The 16,119-nt window shown below is 31.6% G+C and overlaps 2 protein-coding genes across 8 annotated transcripts in view; one reads left to right on the top strand and one right to left on the bottom strand.

Annotated features, from left to right (window-relative positions):
* Nucleotides 1-16,119, bottom strand: part of LOC105453387 (basement membrane-specific heparan sulfate proteoglycan core protein-like) — a 189,522-nt gene that overhangs the window by 131,163 nt on the left and 42,240 nt on the right. The gene's annotated exons all lie outside the window — the stretch shown is intronic.
* The window catches only part of LOC105453385, a 9,860-nt gene continuing 6,889 nt past the window's right edge, over nt 13,149-16,119 (top strand). Inside the window, exon 1 of one of the 2 annotated variants that reach the window (XM_011695298.1) lies at nt 13,149-13,239. The gene's annotated coding sequence lies outside the window, so the exon portion shown is untranslated. The other variant, XM_011695299.1, reaches the window with a different exon arrangement.

Here is a 16,119-nt window from a genome sequence, read left to right as displayed (position 1 = left end):
ATATTTATCTTTACAAAATAAATATTAAATTTTTTTTTAAGAATTTGTAATGTCGGAAGTTCAGTCTAAATAATTTCGTTATATCTTTTATCCTCCATCTGGTCTTCTGATGTGTTTTATCTTCAATCGCTATAAAGAATATGCATAGTTTCTTTCGACCCTTACATAAAACGCGAAGTTTCAGACAATTAACATATAATACATGATAATATAGGTATGTATATACGTTATACAGTAATTGTTCCAATTTGCTGCTTTATATATATTTCCATACGTACTTAAGTCTTTGATAGCTGATTGATTAGGCTCGCCATGATTACTGATGCTGTCACAATCAGACACGTGAAATTTCAAATAATGTCAGCAATCAGAGCACCGCGGTCGTGATGAAAATACAGTGGATCGTGGAAATCCGAAGCTTATAGGGGATCCTCCGTCCGTTCGATGTACAATTAAACAGTTCAAATGAGAAAGACGGTCGAAGGTCTCGGCTAACCGATAACAGCGGACGAAACTCTGGTTTCCAGTGCGAGTTAACCATCAGAGACAAGAGAGAGAGAGAGAGAGAGAGAGAGTTCATGCCAGGTCAATATGGAAGGTTCCTCGAATCGTGACGTAAGCAGTTAAGCTTCTTGCGTGTGAAAGTTCGTTAACCAAATAGTTTATTTAACTAAGTGCTACTACTTTTTACGTTTATAATAATGATAATTACAGGTAAGTTCGGATAAGACGATGTCTTGTAAAAAAGCAGTCGCAGTTGACGTCGTAAATTGATCGTAAATAAAAAAGGATTAACGTAGACTTCAATATGTATAACGGATTGTTACGGATTGTTCACCAAGATCGCGATTGCCAATTGCATAAACACTCACAAACATACTCGTAGAATGTATTACTACTTCTCTCAAAGGAGACGTCGTAGACATGTATACGCGTCTACTCTTTGCCGCGTAGCATCAATATCGACGTTCCGGGAATATTTCCGGGACATTTCTTTCTCCCCCAAGACGAAATAAATTCATCCGCGTTTCTTTTACGTGACGGCGGGGCAGTTTGAATCCCCTGCGAGATATCTGCATACGGCGAGACGGTTGTCTTTCTGACATCCAAAACGAAAGCACGCGTGAACGTTTGTCTCCGCAGCAACGAGCCCGCCACCAAAGGCGAGTTTTGTGTCACGTGAGTATTCATCGTACAAGAATTTCTCTTTTCAGGTGACGCGCGCGTGCCGCCACTCAGCTTTTCTTCAACGCGTGATGCTTTCGCAATTTTTTTTTTTTTTTTTAAATAAAAGCACCCTACAAAGCAGGTGGCAGACCATTTTGTGCTTCTGCTCGGAAAGAAATAGACCTTCATCTCGAGATACTTCGCCCCTGTAAAGGTATTAAATGCCACTTAGACTCACAGAACCACTCACCCCCCTTTCCTCTGCACCTTTAGATGAATTAATTGGAAAATGAAATATTCTACACTTATAATGATCCTTTGCAGAAATAGCGTAAAAAGAAATTGCTTCTGAATATTGAGTCTACGTTAAAAATGAATATTCTGAATATTGATTCTACGTTAAAAACAATTGTAGCGAAGAATTAAAAGATGCATTTTGAATATTAGAAACAGTATTGAAGAAATGAGTGTATAAACTAAATATATAAACAGAATGTCGCGCTACATTGGAATATTTTATCTCTCATGAATGTTTATAATTCAAAAAAATTCGATACATAAAATATATAAAATATCAAACACACTGTAACTTTTTTTATTACACTTATGTGCACTGTTCAGAGAGCGTAACAACATACGTACCAAATGTATGCCAAACTTATATATAGAGACTAGCATAATTACTCACGCAACATTTGCTCGCTAACGTTACTTACCTCTATTTTCTATGAATTACTGATTGCACTTCAGGGAAACTTAAATAATAAATCGTGGTCAATACTCCGCGCCGCTCGGCGCACTCGACCGCGCGCGCGGGGACTCGCGGTCCCTGGATTTACAACAAAGGGCACTTTAATCCGCCGCAGGAAATCCATACATAACCCAAGCATGTTCTCGCGACCGCGAAATAAAACAATGACGATGGTATCCTTTGCAACGAACGAATCTACGAGTGCGAGTTTACACCGCCAGTAGTATTCATGACGCGCGCGCGGACACACGGGCGTGATGAGGAGGATAGAGGGGAAGGTTTTTCTCTCCTTTTTAGGCCACGCGCATCGCTTTGCTCTTTCGGTGTGCGCAATGCTTTCACAATTGTTTTCCTAAATGAAAGCTCGAGAAAGTGCAACCGTCGTCGTCGTCGTCGTCGTCGTCGTCGTCGTCGTCGTCGTCGTCGTCGTAGAGGTAGAGCGAGAGAAAAGGTGCGGAGGGATGGTCGGACACGAACGCGGAGGGAGGGAGGTGGTTTAAAAGGGCTTAGTTACACTGCATCTCATTGTTACTGTAGCCCGGTATCACCGACGCTTCCTACCCGCTTCCTAGAACTTTATGCCCTTCATCGCGAAAGTTTGGAACTTACCCTCGACACGAGAGCTTTTTAACCCCGCCTACCTCACTCGAGCCAACGAATCGCGGCCGCTAATGGCGCAAAATCCTAGCGGGTAATGCGCGATAGTGAAATTTAGACGTTTGCGAGGTCCTCGACTTCGTCGCGAAAAGATTTCTTTAGACACTGAATTTTCGTGAATATTATATCCCCCCTCTTGTTTACGTTTCAACGGCAGATCTTATTCCTTATGAATAAGAAACGAACACGTGAAAGCAATGTAAAGTTACAAATTTAAAGAAGTATGGCGATATCAAAGAGCATTAATTAATGTCCCAGTTAAATAAAACAATGTCTTAATAACTACATTGAATGTTTGCACAAATCATACTAATTCATTAAATCTTTGTACATAAGAAATTATGCTCTTTCTCGTGTTAAATAATAATTATTCATTTAATTATATAAATTTGTAGAAATAAGTATTTGATTTACTGGGATAGAAGATTAAAAACATATTGTAATCTGTCCGAATGTCTCTGATAGGTGAAGTGAATTATTCACGATCCATTACACAGTGTATCGAACCGTTATTGACGACACCCGGAAATGTGTTATATATGCAGTTAAGAGCTTTTTAATAATGCATTTCCGGAAACTATGAGCATTACTGTCGATCACGCGGTAAAAAAGCTTTCATTTCAGATCGAAGTTTCTCTACCAGGAACAATGCCATTTCCTGAATCGGGAATTGGGATTTCGTGGTCATAGGGTCGAAGCGTGATATGACTTCCTAGTTCCACAGAGAGATCGGGCTTTATTTAGGTTCCGCCTGATAAATTTGGTCGTATACAAAGTGGACGTGTTCAGGATTCCCCAGATGACTTTGCTTATATCATTCGAACAGATCTTTATCTTATATGAGTCTTATGGAAATTATAATCTCCTCCGTTTTGTCATCTTTTATCAGCTTAATATCGTACACAAATCAAATTCTTTGATATTTAAATAACATTAAATAATTTATTAACAAAGTAATACGTTCATCATAATAATTAATATTTATAACTAATATTTCAAAAAGATCTCATAGATTTAATTCATTTTCAAAAAACGTAATACAGCAGAACAAAAAGTTATTATTTCATATATTAATGGTATGTAAAATCAAATATGATATTGAATTTATAAATATGTATAAAACTAATACAGATAAAAAAATGTTTTGGATTATATTTTTAAAATTTGTTAAAAACTGAAAAAATAGTAAAACAAAATAATGTAATAATATAATTTTTGTTATCTATCTTATGTTTTAAGAAAAAAAATTAATAAAAATATTTAAAAATTTAGTAATGTACAAACTGAAATAAATGTTCAATTTTGAAAATATTATGACTAAAAACAAATTTCCTAAGTCTATATTATTTGTTTCCAAGATTTATATAATATTTTATTATATTTTTTATTAATATTTTCATAAAATATTAATATGCATTTAAAAATATAATTTTTGTAAATAAATATATCAAAATATGTAATATATAGTTCTATTTATCGTTATTATTGCATTTCTTTCATATTGTTTAAACAGTTTTTTGTATTATTCAAACAATATGTTTAAAATTTATTTTTGCATAAATATTTCTGTTTTGTTAAATTATTCTGTTATATTAAATTTCATATATAATACAAATATTTCAAAATTAAAATCTGTTTATATGTATCTAAACATTGTTTAAATGTCGATTACAATACTGATTTTTTTTAAATTTTATTCTAGGCAATTATTCTTACCATTCATGTATAAAGATTCAATATAACAAATAACATATTACATTATTCCTTATATAATATATTAAATATTTTCATAAATTTTTCTAAATAGCAAAATTCAAGATTAGTAATAAAACTTTTGTATTATAGTAGACTGCTCATTGCAACAATCAGCTTAAACTACAAAAGAATAAAAAAATGTATTAAATTATATTTTTAAAATTTGTTAAAAACTGTAAAACTAAAAAAACGAATAACTTGAACCACAAAAAAATTAAAGTAATCCTATCATTAAATTTTCTAAGCAACGACAAACAAGAAAATTCGTGGTATCAATGGAAAACCCTTATGGAATTTTTCTTGCAGCTTGACATTAACGAGAAATTAATCACCAGCCATCGAGTGATTATCTAGAGCCTAACGACCGATTCCAGCAAGGTGTAAAAATCGTTCAGCCGAGCAGCTCTTAGGAACGACATTCATTGATAATAATTGGATGAGCACTGCATTATCGCCTTCCAATAACCAAGATGGGTCAGGGGACACATCTACTGCCAACTACCAGATATTCCAGAATCAGCAGAGTCATTACAAACACTTCACGAGACTCTTGAGAGCACCGTTTGCTCGTTGAGCCAAGTTCCCCGGTACCAATCGACGATATCTAAACGACCGCACCGCATCTCGCAATACGCATAACTTTCAAGTGACATCGTCGAATTATATATGACTCCGACAATACGGTCATTACGACTGGCAATTGTAGTAAATCCCTAACAGCGCATAAAGTTTCAAGAAATATTACAGGAAAACATAAATTTTTTCGTACATTTCTTTCTCTTCGTTAGAATCGATAAACAATATATGTGACTTCATAACTACGACACGTATTATACTCTTTGTTGTTTTATTTAAAAAAATTGTTAGATTGCAACGGGTCTTGCTGCATTAATCATGCATTAATCATAAATCGATTGTCATTAATCATACCAAGTCAATGTCAATTACTCGGTATAAAATACATTTTTAAATAATATCGTAATGCTCCGCTCTGTCATTTTACCTTAATTCCAATCAACTTCTGGTACATAAATCAATCGCGATTATCCTGACATGGATATAATAGGTCAGGAAAATTGTGCATGCTGATATTATTTTTCCGCATGGAAGGACATTCGTCGCATGCATCACGGCATCTGTGTTCTACTTGATGGAATACAAATGCGACTTTTGGTTCGAGGGTACATTCAACTCGATATGCGATCATCCCAGGAAGATATATTTTTCGATAAGGGAGATCAAGGAAATTGCGAGGGCCGTCGGTGGAATCGACTGGCTTCAAGAACGTTTCATTTTCGTCTCGGCCATTCCCTCACTGACTGGAAATTTTGCAGGGATGACGCAGGTTGATTAGATTAACTTCCTGAAGGAGAGGAGCGCAGCGACGATAACGGATAGCAGAGGTTGTTCTTTTAAATAAAACTCTGTAGAAGAAAGAGAGACAAAGAGCGAGAAAGAGAGTGTGTAGATGCTTAATTCTATAGATACATTGAGACACAGTCAGTAAAGCCGAATTACTTAAATGTAATCAGATCAGCGATATTTGTGTGTATGTTTTCGTACGACTGGCTGAAGTTACGATCTCGACGAAAAGGTCAGTTGTCCTCAAATGTGGAGAGAAACGAGAAGCTTGAGACATCGTGCGCTCCGCAAGCTAATTATCGAGAATCTCGTTTAATTGTAAGTCCGAAATCTGCTCATTTGTAATTATTACCAATAATAAAATATTTATAAAATAATTATAAGAAAGAGAAAAACGAGTATGGCGTATATCGACCAATGAAAATTAATTAATATTTTCAAGACTCTATTTTTTGTTTTCTTGCTTTAGCGCTTATCTGATACGTGCGGCGTATTATGCTTTCATCACATGTACGTTTTGTATGAGTTTTATTTAGCAAGTAATATGCAGCAATGTAATATAAAAGGTTTTTTATGAAAAATCTGATGTTTTGTTCTACGATTTTTGCAGTGTTATTTATGACCTGAAATTGCTGCGGTGAGAGGTTTATTTCACGTATTTTATGTTACATGTCAACTATATTTTATATGTAATTTTTTACAACTGGAAAAATAAATATAAATGCTACATAAACAAAATATCGTATACAAAATAAAATTTCCAGTGCAAATAAATGTGTGCGCTTTAAAATAAAACTGTTTCCATCGCTGCAGTTTTCTAACTTGTGAAAGAGTGAAATACTTATTATCCAAAGAATATATGTATATACATATATGTGTGTGTGTGTGTGTGTGTGTGTAAAATATATCGAGATGCTATTATTAATTCTCGAACGTAGAAATAATTTTAGTCTTACTACGCACAATTTTTTTGATCGAAATTCCGTTATTCAATCAATTGCAGTTTCTATTTCTTGTGATAACATCAATCTTACAAATAATAATAAAATTAACTTGATTTACATTTCATAATGAAAAAGAAGACGATATTAAGAGAAATAAATTCGATTTAATATAAATTTTTCCGATAATAGCTGCAGTCTTTATTTATATATTTCCTTTGTACAATTCTAAGCACGGAAAATTAATTTTCGTACGATTTACAACCGCGACGATATTAAGAGTACTAGCGGTTTGGTGGGATTAAGATAAGATTGCCTCTCGGAGGTAACTATTCTTCGGAAAATCCATCGTAAGTATCAGTCATGTAGATCCTTTCAATCGACGCTTTAGCGGAAATAAACGTAAGCGGCAGCTGCAATCGCAGTAAACATAAATGCATTGCAGACACGGGCTCCATTAGAAGAAGTGCCGTCGCTTGTAAAACCGATACTGGAGAAGGACGTTGCTCGGGATTATCCTGTGATTCGCCCCGGAGCCGCTCTGCACCGTGAATTCAAGCAACATTGGAAATTGTCACTTTATTCGAAGGAGGATCTTACGGGAGGCTAGTGTCCGACTATCTTTCAGCTCGCCTCCGCCCCCAACGCCATACAATTGTCTCGAACGAGGAGCGAATGGCAGGAGAGCTCCATGAAACGAGTACTCCATGAAGGGTTGTGAGGGAGCGTCGCCGGGGGGTGAATGAAGCGAGCACGGTGGGAACATAACGACTGCATTCAGCCGGAGTACCTCGCAACTGGTTCGCATTTTGCAACGACTTAACGAAACTTATATTGATATTTGAACGTCGAAACGTGTCGGATGGTATTTCGCAAATTGAGCCTGGAGAGAAGGCCACACCGCATAAGAGGGATAAACACCGTTCGATGGTGAGTAACATAAAAATTTATATGTCGGCTATTTCGTCGAAAATACTAGCATCAGCGTCGATATCTTATCACAATGCGTAATAAAAACATATGTTGCAATGAAAAGAAATAAAATCTATTTCCTGCTTTTTTCGCTGTTTCAATAAAAATCATATATTTTCATCGCGAGATCGAACAAATTTAATTTGTATACGTTTAATTTTATAGGACATGCCAATATTTTTTTCTCTTTTCTGCAAAAGTTAGAAGATACATCGTTAAAATTATTCCTTGAGTTTTCTTTTAGCTAGAAGAACTTCTCTAACTTATTCAGAATTAATCTCCTCCCTTAGAGAAATTTAATTTCACGCAACTTTTCTTCGACACGTATAAATATTCAACGGTGATATAAATATCACTGCACAAATAAATCTTAAATTAAAATTCTGTTAAAGAAAAATCTACATAGAATTATTGCTATTTTGATAAAAATAAAGGTTATGTATTTATTACGTCGGAATTATTATTCAGAGTCATTATTCTTTCTCTGAATGGCTATTCTAACAATCAATAAACTTAATAATAATAATAATGATGTATCGAGACATTATTTACGACGGACTTAAAGCGCGCTATTAGCTAAATATGTGCGCAATGTAATAACAGAGTAACGATTGTAAATCTACACGAGGCCGGCAATATAATCTTTCATCACGCGTAATTTAAACGCGGATGAAAATGCGTACGTGCAAATTGCAGCATTTTTCTTAGCTAAGCTAATACCGTAATTTAGAATGTGCCGATAAAGCTAATAAAATGGTCATTGACATCGTTCAATCAGACTAACGATATACTCTTTCTTTTTCATATTCTATCTTTTTCTAGTGATACCGCTAATATCATTTTATCGTATCATTTTTTTAAATCATGATATTAACTTTTATTCTCGATCTACAATTGATTGTATCGAATAATTATTCTTCATTGTAACATGTATATCTTCCTTTATATCGACAAATAATTACTTTATGAGTAAAATATATGTGTTTACGCAAATTACGATATAACCCGTTGCGTAAATAATTGAAATTATATACACTTGTTCATGTAGTTACTGAAATATTTTCTTCACTTATTTTTAGGAAAATCAATTCTATAATTATCATTAATACTTAGACTTTTGAAGAATTGAAACGTTAAAATTATAAATAAAAGCATTGCACGTGCAATAAAAAATTCTTCTTGACTATAATTTAAAATTTTTTAACTTGAATTTAAATGAAACGCTGACGTAAATCTTCATATCACATGTAGAATGAGTTAAACAAAAAAAGTCATATATCTTCAAACTGCGATTAATCACTATACTGAAATTGATATCGTTATGTTTCTTATCTATTTCTGGGTAAACTAGTATTTTTCAACAGCTCGTTAGTAAAAAGATAATGGTAATTATAATATTATATACACTACGAGTTGTCGCAATTTAAACTTCATTGAAAAGTATGTAAATGAGTACGATTCGACTGTTAGACTATCTTGTACGTTTATACATTTGACCTTTGCTATGATAGAGACAATTTATATTTCCTCAGCATGAAACAGTATCATCATTTTATCACGGATAGTTAAATAATCATTAGGCAATTGAACTTGCAAGTCCACGTAGAATGAATACACATTATTTTTCAATGATGTAACGTATTGAATAATAAGCTTTGTTTGCAACACACGTATCGTAGACACGTATGTATCTATTTTAAAACCATGATTAATTTCATGCCTATATATTTATAATAATTATATTTTATTTTGCGTGTGTATATAACGTTTTCAGATTTTCAACTTGTAACTGTCTAATAGCTTCATATTAATATTCATATATAACTTGTTAAATAGTATTTATTAAAAACGATGTACTCCATGATATTTTAAATTTTGCGAAATTATAAATATATAAATGTTGCAATATTACCTAATCGTGTAAAATATAATTAATTGCAGTTATATCAATTCAGAGTTGGTGTAATTATGAGTTAAAAATTATTGATTGAATAATTAAAGATCCACACATATCAATTTGTATTAAAACTTACAATTGTAAAACGCTATATCGGAATTAAGTTGTATCGAAAGTGCTTGATAGGTGCAGCTGCACATCGCAATTTCTAATTTGCGCAAACATGCCTGGGAAATTTCTGTCATTTTCCTATTCCGCTCGCGCGTATGACCGCGCGTGCAATATCGCACGCAATTAGAATTTTGGACAGCTACGCCGGCCGATGTGTTTCGCGCGACGCGCGTGATCGCTGAATAATGTAATTGAAAACTCAAAACTACCGACGAGCGGTCCATTTCGTTTAATCGGTTCATATAAATAAATCGCACGGACTGCGAATGTAGCGCGCCGATACTTTAGAATTGCACGCGAGTATATAATTTTAGTCATAGCCATTAACGATTTAATCGAATAGTGATACTTATCGGCTTTGCCCGAGAATTAATTAAACCGTTAAAAATGCATCGTCATCGATCGACTTACGAAATGCGTTCAGGAATTTCGCCCAATCGCCTGATTTGTCATAGATATTTGACAAATTAATATTTATTTTGCAATAATTACTCACAATAAAGCCCCTTACGGAATTTGAGATCAATATATATCATCATTATCATCAATGTAATTTAGAATGTACTAATTATCTTTCTTGCGACTGATAAAAAAGCAAACAGTATTTAAAGTTCAATTTGTATTACGTATTTTTCTCGATGAAAGATCTTTGATTCTTCGAAGAAATAAATAACTCCTCATTTGCAATTCGATCAACTTATTCAGTATTAATATCAATAAGACATTAATCATCAAGATATTTTATAATGAATCTGATGTACAATCATTTTATTACCATTGTAAAGTTCATAAATATCTACTTAAAAAAAGCTATTATAGAATATACTTATATAACAAATTTTTATAACAAATAAACTAAAACTTATTTTTTTCTAAGAATTTCTAATAAATAAAACGCGATCAATACAATTCAAACAGATGTCTGTGCAATATAATAATTGTCATTGTATATTTAAGATATAATATTACCACAATATAAATTGGGCATTTTTGTTAGATGTAATTCACAATCGTATTAAAACTAATTTTAATTTGTATTGAGCCATATATTAACTAAATTGTTGTTTGTAAAAAAAACAACACACTAAAATATCATATACTAAAATTTAACATAAAAATATTTTTAATATTCTTTTAATTCATTATATGCTGTCGTGGTCTTCGAATATATCTGTTTCGGATATCACCGTTTTGGATGATATCCACACTAAAAAAATATTTTTAAATATTTTACATACAAAAAAATATTATCTACATGTCAATATCATTATATTGTATGTTAAAAAAATTTTTTCCTCTTTTAATTTAAAAAAAAAATGTAATTTCCTACATTTGTCATTTTCATATGGTTTCATTATTATGCAATATTAAATTAATTAAATTTAGAAAGTAAGTAAAAATCAATTTAATTAAGAGTATGTATGAGATATAAAGTATTATTTAATAATCAATAACTGTTACTGAGTTTTACTATCTAAAATGTTTTACAAAAATTTTTGGGATTAGATACGAGTACTTTATTTTATCTTAATGGGAAATTAGACAACAACTTGCTCATAAACACGCGCATATGGATAAGTTAAAATCAATTTTGTAAACATGCCAAATAAGAATACACAATTTTCAGAGTTTCATATAGATATAAGATAAATGTGTTGAAAATAAATATCAATTTTATTATATCATTATCATATTTTCTATCAATCTAATGCCATGTTAAAATCTCAAATATAATATAAAGTAAATGTCTGCACATTTACTATATCATGATAAAATTTCTTTATCATTCCAATGCGACAATCGATTACATAACCAAATTGAATAAAATGATACAACGAAAATATCACAGGCAATGATGACTTGCATGGATGTCGTAACGTTTACTGTGCAATTTTGATCGCGCACTAATTAACTTCCTGAACAGAGAAACGACACGTGCGAATTGTTGACGGACAAAATATCATCGGTTATATAAAGATTCTACAAGATTGTTTGAAGCACATAAAATGCGAACCGCTTATTCATCATTTGCGTGCAAGTAGCTAGTTAACCTTATATGCATATATATCACAGTCCTATTTTTTTATTACTTTTATATTTTATATTACTAATTACGCATAAATTTCTATTTATATATATAATTTTAAGTTAAAAACGTTTTAACAAACATCTTTTAAACATGAATGATTTAATTATATGAAAAAATACTTTGAAATATCATTATCTAATATTATTGTTGTCGTTTGATTAATAATTAATGATAAAAATCATTCCAAACATGTTTTAGATTATGTAATAACTTACGTAATATTAACTTCTATATAATTTACTTTCATAAGATTTCGTTTGCTTTCGTTATATTACATTCTAAATACGAATTATTTCCTAATAGCATGCATGCTTCATACACTTAAAATCACGTACCAGAAATTCTCACGATCAACATGTAATTTATAACGGTGTCACAAATTTTTTAAATTAATTCCAATTTTAATTTGCTTTTGCATAAACTATTACAAAATTATAAATATCAAAATTTGTTCAAAATTTTAATAATTATTAAATCTGAAATGGTAGTGAAATAAATTAGAAAAAAATGTTAAAAGGACGCACATATGCATCACAAAAATATGGAAACATCCGTAAACGACGGTACGTGCAATTCAAGAGCTTACTGCAACAGTGAGCTATTCTACATTATGCAAAAAACAGAAAAAATAAATTCTAAAATTAATGGAAAAAATACATCCATTTCTATATCATATTCGACTACGTTGTAAAATAATCCATTGTTGCAAGCCCATAAGATAATTACATAAGAGTGTGTTCGATTATCTTCATATAGTCGTCACACATGGGTAAAAATATACAATATTTTTATTATTTGAGTGATTAGTAGATTACTTCATACTTTTCGCTAAGGCTTAGTAAAATCGAAAAAGATTTGAACATAAATTCACAATTTTGCAATAAATCAAATGCACATGCATGTAAACATGTAACAAGCAATTATTAAATGCATGAAGCACTTGCCGTTTCAATTATCAATACATATTTCACCTCATTTCGTTAACAAAAGAACAATATCTATGTATATAACCGAAATGCATATATTGATGCAGAGTAAAGTCGACGAAGATTTTTTGCCCTTAAATATCACATATGAATTTCATATCCCGAGATAACGCTTATGATAAACGACCTTCGTGAATAATTCCACTATATTCTCGCCGTTTGGAAAAATTATTCAAGTTTAGGATGGCGGCATTATGGACGACGGCGAATAATGCATGAATTAATTTTGAAAATCGTGCATCCTGAAAATCTGATGAATTCCATGCAGCATTCTTCCGGGGAATCTTTCTTACTCAATATATTACATATTCACTGCACACTTGCGTTAACGTTAACGTGTTAACGTCTGTCAATCCTCTTAATAAAACAAGCCCCTCTCCTGTTTCAATATCGAGATGATAAATGCATCCGTATTCAGCTGCTTGGTCGCATTCACAGTTTATAATCGCACGCTTGCTATCGTCTTATCGTCGCTCAGTTATCTCAATTAGGTTAGTGTCTATTGTTTTATTGAAGGACAAATCAGCATGAGTTTAATGTTGATCGAGTCTTGGTTACCAAGGCTCAGAATGAATCAGGAAGTCTGGTGGTATAAATATAGTGACCAAGCAGATCATTAGATGTCGTGTTCGTGATGGTCGTCATTTGCAGTGCCAAATGAAACCATACCTAGACCCGTAATTTCATCCGATTGTATAAAAGAAGGCACTGATGTAGATATAAAACCTGTCTTCTTCTATTTCGCGTATATCACTTCGCGGCAAGCTTTACGACGCAGTGAAGTGAGCATTTAAGTGAAATAAACGAATAAAATTGAAGACGAGCAATATACAGGTCAGTGTGTCGATTGTTATCAACGCTCGGTTCTCATAACAATTATATTTGATTGGAGTTTATTGATGAAAATTTTAAATAAAATGTCCTGACAAACGTTGTAACATTACAATAAACTTTTGAATACATATTAGGTATGCTTATATGAGATCTTGTTATTGATGTAATGATATGTGTGTAAAACATATAAAAAAAAGTCTTAATGAATTCTATGTGATACATAAAATTTCATATGTAATTATAAAAATAAACGTATTTTTTTACAAAAATGATACATCAGAGAAACATTTTAAGTTTATTCCGTATAATCTATAGGTATCAAAGAGAGAGAGAGAGAGAGAGAGAGAGAGAGAGAGAGAGAGAGAGTGCGTGTCGCATAGAGAGAAGAATTTAAATTGCAAACATTGCATAATGCGGAAACATTACAAACGACTAAGTTCTTAGGAGACGTTTGCTTATTTTATAAATAATTTTAAAGCCGTACGAATAATTTTTGTATTTTTAAATAATTATTTAAAATATTATAATGTAGAATATCTATATAAAGTCCTGGTATAAATAATTACTTTTCCTTTTCCCTTAAATTAGAAAAAATAGGCCAGAAAAGATATAGCAAAGTTTGTTGTAAAATTTTTGCATATCTCTTTTCGATGATGTACACTTAGAGATTATTATATTACATTCAATTTTTTTTAACGGGATGATTCACTCTCTTAACATGCGGAAGAGCATTTAAAAAGATACTCTTTCAATCTATATTGTAACATATTCAAAGCTCATTTAATTCAGAAGAAAGGAGAGAAGCATTTGGATCCATTTCTTGTAAAATAAGATAAGAAGATTTAATCTAATCAGATTCATTTGAGTATCATATGTATACTTTATAGCCGATATTCATAGTTAGTCCGTATATTTAAAATCGTCTTAAGCTCATCTTTAGATGCTATAAGCCAATCACAGAGATGTAATAGCCATCTTAAAACAGTCTTGAAATAAGACTATAAATATCGGCCTTATATCATAAATCAATCACATATTAACTATCTTAAGACATTACTTAAGACGATCTTGAAATAAGACTATGAATATTGGCCTGTAAGTTTAAAGTTTTGTACAGTATATTTTCATGGCCCTACGATTTCAGATTTTCATTGCCGAACAACGAAAATGCGATTAAACAATTACACGTTGTTTTAATAAAAATATGTAAAAAAAATTGACGTATATTTTAAAATAAAACAGAAAAAATAATGACAATAGGTTGAATAATCAAGAAGATTTACATAGCAATACTCAAAAGAAGTACGCTTTTATTAAAATTTATATAATTTATAACGTGACGTGTGTGGCAGTTACTTAAAATTAAAAACGTACAAAAGAAAATTTTAGCATTTAAAATATAAATAAAAAAAAACAGATATCATAAAGTACAAAAAACATGCAACAAGTATGATTAAATAATATTAATTTGACCTCAATGAAGAAGAGATGTTCATCTTTTTTAATATCACAGTGACTTTACTGCAAGTACATAATCGTATGCTGCGTTTTATCTAAGCATAACATATATGTACGTATTGACTTAAGCAATTATTACATCTAAGTGAATAGCAAACTGACTTTAATTGCATTTCATTTTGTTGTTTTCATTTTTGTAACAGATATTAAGCATAGTAGAGTGGTATATAACAGAGACATAAAATGTAGAAATAGTAGAATTATTTAAAAAAATGTCAAATATACCAATATATAATATTTATTGAATACAAAATTTGTATATAACGTATCTAATTTTATTATCATTTTATCGGTGAGCATTGTCTACATATCTACCAATGAATAGGAATGTATGTCTTAGTTTAATTAAATAGAGAGTTAGATTTATTATATTTGAAAAATTGCTTTTAAGTAAATAATATTGTGCAAGCCTCGTCCATGTACCTGTAGTAGGAATGTATGAATAGACTAAGTTTGAATAGATAGAAAGTTAGATTTATTATATTTGAAAAATTGTCTTTAAGATAATATTATACGAACGTCGCCCATGTACCTGTGACAGGAATACATACCTAAGTTTGACTAAAGAATTATATTTATTATATTTGAAAGTTTTTCTTTCAATAAGTGATATTGTCCTGAGGATTTCTTTTCTTTAATGCGTCATTACTAGCCCTATTATATTTGAAAAGTTGCCTTTAAGTAAATAATATTGTGCGAACCTCGTCCATGTACCTGTAGTAGGAATGTATGAATAGACTAAGTTTGAATAGATAGAAAGTTAGATTTATTATATTTGAAAAATTGTCTTTATGGAAGCAGTAAGTCGTAAGCCGTAAGAAATTTACCAATCGCAGTCGATTATTCTTCTCATATTCGACTGTGATTGGTGAATTTCTTACGGTTTACGATTTACTACTCTTATGGACCTTTAAAGTCCATCTACAATGGGAGCAGTAAGTCGTAAGCCGTAAGAAATTTACCAATCGCAGTCGATTATTCTTCTCATATTCGACTGTGATTGGTGAATTTCTTACGGC

Source organism: Wasmannia auropunctata, unplaced genomic scaffold (genome assembly GCF_000956235.1).
Source record: "Wasmannia auropunctata unplaced genomic scaffold, wasmannia.A_1.0 LD336000.1, whole genome shotgun sequence".
Classification (NCBI taxonomy): Eukaryota; Metazoa; Arthropoda; class Insecta; order Hymenoptera; family Formicidae; genus Wasmannia; species Wasmannia auropunctata.
Note: the sequence above shows the minus strand (reverse complement) of the source record. Positions and strands in the feature narration are given on the sequence as shown.